Raw genomic sequence first — 5,769 nt, 5'->3', positions numbered from 1 at the left:
GGGGGCGCCGCGGCCCACCCTCCTTCCCGCCTGGTCGGCCGCCGCGCCCGACACCCATGGGCGCGCGGGCTTCAGGGCCGCGAAGTCGCAGTGCCGGACGCCGGGCCCCGGAGTGAGAGCGGGTGCCGAGGTGAGCGGGAGGCCCGGCGCGGGGACGAAGACCTGGGCGGAGGGCAGTGCGAGGCGTGGGGACCCAGCCGCTGGCCGGGGTCCGGACGGGGGCTGGTGCCGAGCGCGAGTGGGGCGCGGACGCGGGGTCGCGCGGCCTGGCTTTGTGTGGCGCCGGCGTGAGGCCGCCGGTGGCCGTGTAGGGGCTGCAGGAGGGTGTTCTGGATCGTCGGTGGCCGGTTGGGAACGGGCGCTGGGAGCCGAGGCCCAGTGTCACCAAGTGTGGGGCGGGGACGTGGGGAGGCGCGGCGCGGGCCCGAGGGAGCTTTGTGAGTGCGTTCTGGGTGGGGACGGGGAGCCGGCGGCTCGGTGCGTAGCCCGCTCTCGGGTGTCCGGGCTGCGAGGGCCGCTCGTGGTCACACAGGACATGGCACTCGCCGCATGTCCCCGCCCGGGCCTGTGTGCAGGCCCCGCGTTGAGCAGGAAGCGGTCCCCCGGACCCGGTATCTCCGTCGTGGCCAGGCCCGGGGCGCACGGGCCTTTCGGGGTGACGCCACCGGCTGAAGCCCGGGACACGCAAGCCTGGTGCTCTCCCGAAAGCGGCTCGGCAGCCAGGCCCGCTGGCCCTTTCGAGGCCGAGTCCCACGCCTTTGGAGGCTAGGGGACCCGTGGGGCTCCGGGTCGAGCGCGGCAGGGGCGAGGGCTTACAAGGTTCGGGGTGACATTTGGAGCTTTGGTCACAACCGGAGAGGCCTTCAAGGAGGGCCAGAGGGGAAGCGAAACACAAGGCTGGCTCCAGGTCGCGGCGGCCCCAGCTTCCTGGGGCGCTCGTTTTCCCAGTGACCCCGCTCCTCTTGGGGCTCTCAGTCTCTCATTCACACAGCAGGGCGGGAGTGCGGCTAGGAGCTGTGCCTTCGTCCCATGAACCCTGGACGTGGGGGCTCCGAATGGATTAAACCCAAGCGTAAAACGCTCCTGAGGACTGGGAACGTGGGGCTGCGTGCCTGCCTGGCGAACCCAGGGCGGCGCTTCCCAGCCCACCGCACGCACTCCCGCAGCGCCTGTGTCGCGGTTCTAGCGGGCCCCGCGCCCCCCACCCCCATCCCCTTTTCCAACGGCAGCGCTGTGTTGAGAATTCAAGGGCATTACATCTGGTTGCAATCTAGTTTCATGCGGCTGCTGGGCTGTTAAGACCTCGCGCTGACGTCAGAGCAGGGGAATTACTTCTTTTTATTTTATCTTTTTTTAGTTGTCTGCTGCCCTGGGAGGGGAGGCGGGTGGAGAGTGGGGCCAGGCAAGCTGTGATGTGGAGGCGCCAGCGCGATTGGAGCTCAGATCTGGGAGCTCTGCTTCCTATCCTGTCCGCCTTCTCCTCCCCCATTCTGCACACTCTCCTCTCTCAGCTCCAGTCAGGCTAGGGTGGGGGGCAGTGGAGTGGAGGCCCTTCCTGGCTGACTACACAGCTGTTTCCAGAGGTTTCTCTGGGACGTGACCCTTGGGATCTGGAGCTGAAGAGTAATCTAGTTTCCCACCCCTCCTCCCAACACCCCAGAGGGTATGTGGGGCCCAAGAACAAGGCATAGACACAGGCATCCAGTCCCATGGCAGCCTCCCCAGAAGTCTGGCGAGGCGCTCATCACAGTCATTCCTTAGAGAAGAGAGTGTATGGGGTGATTGAGGTTTCAGAAGCCATCTTAGGAGGGGGCAGAATGTGATCTTCCCTGACAATCAGGCAGCCCTCTGACTTCTGCAGAGGGGCCTCCAGCATCAGAAGTGTCTTTCTTCCCACTGGTCCACGAGGCCTCTGCACGAGGGCCCTTATTCCCTTTTAAGCCCCAAATCTGGACCATTGATTTAAAAAGCCCTTCCCATGATGAAATCCTGCTATGCGTGCGCGCGCACGCACACACGCTAAAAACAAAAAAACCAACCATAAAAACTGCCATGTGCAAAGGACTGTATAGAGAAAGCCAAAGTTTAGCGAGCCACCCTCCTGTGTGTGTGCTACTCTCTGACAGTTCTGTTCCCGTCTGTTTGATTAGAGAAACGGCTGGTTGTAACCCACGAAATCAGTGTTTCACAGCAAACTTGAAAAAGCAGGCCTAGGAAATGGCCCTGCTGTATATTCCTTCGACAAACAGTAACTGAGACCCCACAACTGCTCTCTCCTTTCATGGCTCAAGTAACATGTAGAGAGCTTCTCACTGTGAAAAATGCAGACAGCAAAGAGTATGTAGAGCAAAAGACCCTCAGCTCGGGTGGCCCCTGTAAAGTTTGAGTGTATCTCCACCCTCTGTTTCTCAGTGTGTGCAAGAGGCTATGTACAAATACATACTTTTATTTTTCCCCACATGAAAACATCCCCAGGTCGTTCGGTCTGTCTGTCTGTCTGTCTCTTGTTTGTTTTGTTTTTTGTTTTCTCGAGACAGGGTTTCTCTGTGTAGCCCTGGCTGTCCTTGAACTAGCTCTTGTAGACCAGGCTGGCCTCAAACTCACAGAGATCTGCCTGACTCTGCCTCCCAAGTGCTGGGATTAAAGGCGTGTGCGTGAATGCTGCCCGGCCTTCAGGTCTCTTAGTCTACAACACCGATTTCCTTTCTGCATAGGAGGGTAGTGGGTGAGGGCCAGACTCTGTGTTGACTGCTGGCTTCACCATCTGCTGAGGGAGTTGTTTATCACTCTGGGCCTCAGTGTCTCCATCTGTACAATGGGAATCCCAGTGCTGCCTAATCTATAGGTATTCATAGATGGTTAGGTCAGTGATGCTGAGACAGCTGGTATGTATTCACTGCTCCATGACTGCTCTTCTATGTCCTCGACAGCACATAGCTGTCCTTTTTTTCTTCAACCAGCTGCTTGGGCTGTGCTATGTATATGTTTGTGGCTCCCAGGGAGGAGGAGCTTTGTGCATTGGTAACGATGCCCTTAGACCAGGGTTCTCCTTGGGACAGGCTCTGGATGCCAGCTCCAGAGAACATGGACTGTCCAAAGACCTATTGTTTTTAAAGCTGTGTTAGGGTCTAAGCATGAAATATTCCTTGGAGGTGTATGAGACCCAGGTAACAACCATAGAAGACGGGGTGTGAGCAGGTGATATACCATAGGGCATGGGCAGAAAAGGAGAGAGAAGCATGCCTGCTGCTCTTGGGAGACTTTTGTGCTTTGGACACTTGACTCAGGAGAAATGGTATAGGAGCCGTCATGCAGGGCTTCCTCGTTGGCCTCTCTGCTACCTCCCAGGTGAGACTGGAGTGATCTTTCCAAAGCCCAGCAGCTAACTTTGAAGTCTCCTTTGGGTTTCTGAACAGAGGAACACCTGGGGTCCTTCACATGCTCCTGGGGGGTCCTCTCTGGTGTCCTCTGCGCTGCCCCTGCATACCACCTTCCTTTCAGCTCAGCTGTTTTCGTGCCAGCCTCTTGAGTTTGCCTGGGCTGCCCTTTCCACCTGGGTGCCCTTCATCTGCCTCCCAAGACCTAAACAGACATCCTGTCTCCTCCTTCTGACCTCCAAGAGAATGAGTCATCGCTCTTTGTCTGTGTCAGTGGCCCAGCATGGATGTCTGAATGATAGGCCCTTTTGCCGGGCCCATGAGGCTAAAGCAGCTGAGTCTCGATGACTCCTTCCAGGGCCCACAGCCAGGACTAGGGACTAGAACTCAGATACCTAGGAATTCTTCCTGGTAGAGCCCCAGGTGAATTGTAGAGGATTGGAACCTCACAGCCATTCAGAGGTCCCTTTGATCTTTGGCTGGCGCCGCGCGCGCGCGCGCGCGCGCGTGTGTGTGTGTTTGTGTGTGTGTGTGTGTGTGTGTGTGTGAGAGAGAGAGAGAGAGAGAGAGAGAGAAAGAGAGAGAGAGAGAGAGCCCAGTTGCTCCCCCCTCACCACCAGGGGCTGGAAGAAACTGGCTCATCCTGTTTCTCCAAGAATGAGGGTGAGCTGTGCCCCTTTCCGGTGGGTCACTGAAGACCCAAGATTGGAATGTGACACGGGGGGGGGGGGGAGGTGCGGGGGGGCCAGGTACAGGCTGAGGCTTGGCTGCCAAAAGACGAGTTTGTTCTGCTGGTTCTGGAGCTTTTCAAACGGGCAGGGGTGGGAGAGACAGTGATTGGATGTGTTGGACTCAAGGTGTGCAGGGGTGAAGGCAACCTTGGACTGAGAGAGTGGGACAGAGGGAAACAAGGGAATGCAAAAGGAATTGAGGTGTTCTTTCTATAAATTGATAGACTTATGTTTAGGGAAAAAAGCAGCCAGTGTATGAGGTTTGGCCACGTCAGGCATTCCTTCATTAGTTCATTGGCTCTGTGATTAGAGCATCATTTCTGTGTTCACACTGAACAAGCCAGTATTAGTCTTCAAGGACCTTGGGTAGACAATCAGCAAATGCCCCATTTTTGCACAGTAGCCTGTCTGGATGGCGAATGGCACATAGGGTCCTGTGGAGAGAAGAATGACTGCACCGGGGCCCAGGATAGGGAAGTAAGTGATGTGCCAGAGCCAGGGTAGGGATGTGGTATGTCATTGGCTGGGAACTGTGGTGAGATGCTGGAATCAGGCAGGGAATCTTCCCCTTGCTCTCTGGACTCAATGCTGTCAGTGTCAGCACAGGGTAGACTGTGTTCAGTCTGTAGGCCTATGTTGCTCATTTCTTGGTGGTGGTGGTGGGGGCAGCTGCTAGCCGAGAGGGCTGCTGAGATGGGGAAGCAGGTTTGCTTAACACCCGCCTGAGACCTGTAGGGGCTTGAAGGAGGGTGTGCGGGGGAGATTGTGCTGATCTGCACAGTGGGTTCTCTTGGGACAGATCAGTAAGCACTAGATTAAGAATCAGAGAAAAGGTCTAAATTCCAACCACTTCTTTAGGGGAGCCAATTTTCCTTTCCCTGAACATCAGTTTCTTCTGTCAAAAATGGAACTATGAATTGCTGCCAGCATTAAAGGTGACAATGGCCTTGATTTGTTTTGTGATATGAAAAGCAAAAAGGGCCCTATAACTTGGGGATATAAACATGAATTTTGGGTGAAGCCAGCCTGAGTTCAGATTCTGCACCAGCTACTGTTTGGTGATGGCTGCGGGGGCTCTATTTTCCTCCATTTTAAAATGAGCATAAGAGGGTCCTTCTGGCACACAGCCCTCCTCTTGGCTGTTATTCTTGGATTGATACTTATTTTTGTGATGCTGGGAATGGAATTCAGAGCCTTTAGCCTGCTAAGCAAGTGCGTGTCAACCTTGTGCTGTACCCCAGCCCGGGCTGTTATTCTTCCTACTAAAGAGCTCTGCAACATGAACAAGGCATCAATGACTGTTTCCCTTGACAAAGTCACCTCTAACCCTCACTTGCAGAACAGGGAGTCCAATGCCTGTTTCTCTTCTGGTGAGGTGAAGGTCAGTGGAGGGAAGGCAGATGAAAATGACTGACTTCTGGCCACAGTTTCTGTTTGCAAAGGGACTTTGCCCCACTGATGACAGTGGACCCTAAGACAGTATCCAGTAACTTGTGACTTGAGTGGCAGTGTAACCGACTTCATTTGTTCAATTATTATGCTGAATAACTCGCATATTCCAGGGTCTAAGGGCTATGGCCATCCCTGAGACACAGTGTGTATTCTCTTGTTCTTATTTTCTCTTCCCTCCCTCCCTCCCTCCCTTCCTCCCTCCCTCCCTC

The 5,769-nt window shown here is 55.5% G+C and overlaps 1 protein-coding gene across 9 annotated transcripts in view; it reads left to right on the top strand.

The window, feature by feature from the left end:
- Positions 1 to 6: 6 nt before the first annotated feature.
- Positions 7 to 5,769, top strand: part of Rai1 (retinoic acid induced 1) — a 99,269-nt gene continuing 93,506 nt past the window's right edge. For 8 of the 9 annotated variants that reach the window (XM_013347193.2, XM_026780845.1, XM_005349955.3 and 5 more), the window contains exon 1: positions 7 to 130. The gene's annotated coding sequence lies outside the window, so the exon portion shown is untranslated. Of the gene's footprint in view, positions 131 to 3,330; positions 3,349 to 5,769 lie in introns of those variants that run through there. The other variant, XM_026780838.1, reaches the window with a different exon arrangement.

This window comes from Microtus ochrogaster, chromosome 7 (assembly GCF_000317375.1).
Source record: "Microtus ochrogaster isolate Prairie Vole_2 chromosome 7, MicOch1.0, whole genome shotgun sequence".
Lineage (NCBI taxonomy): Eukaryota > Metazoa > Chordata > Mammalia > Rodentia > Cricetidae > Microtus > Microtus ochrogaster.
This window is presented reverse-complemented; position numbering and strand designations above follow the sequence as displayed.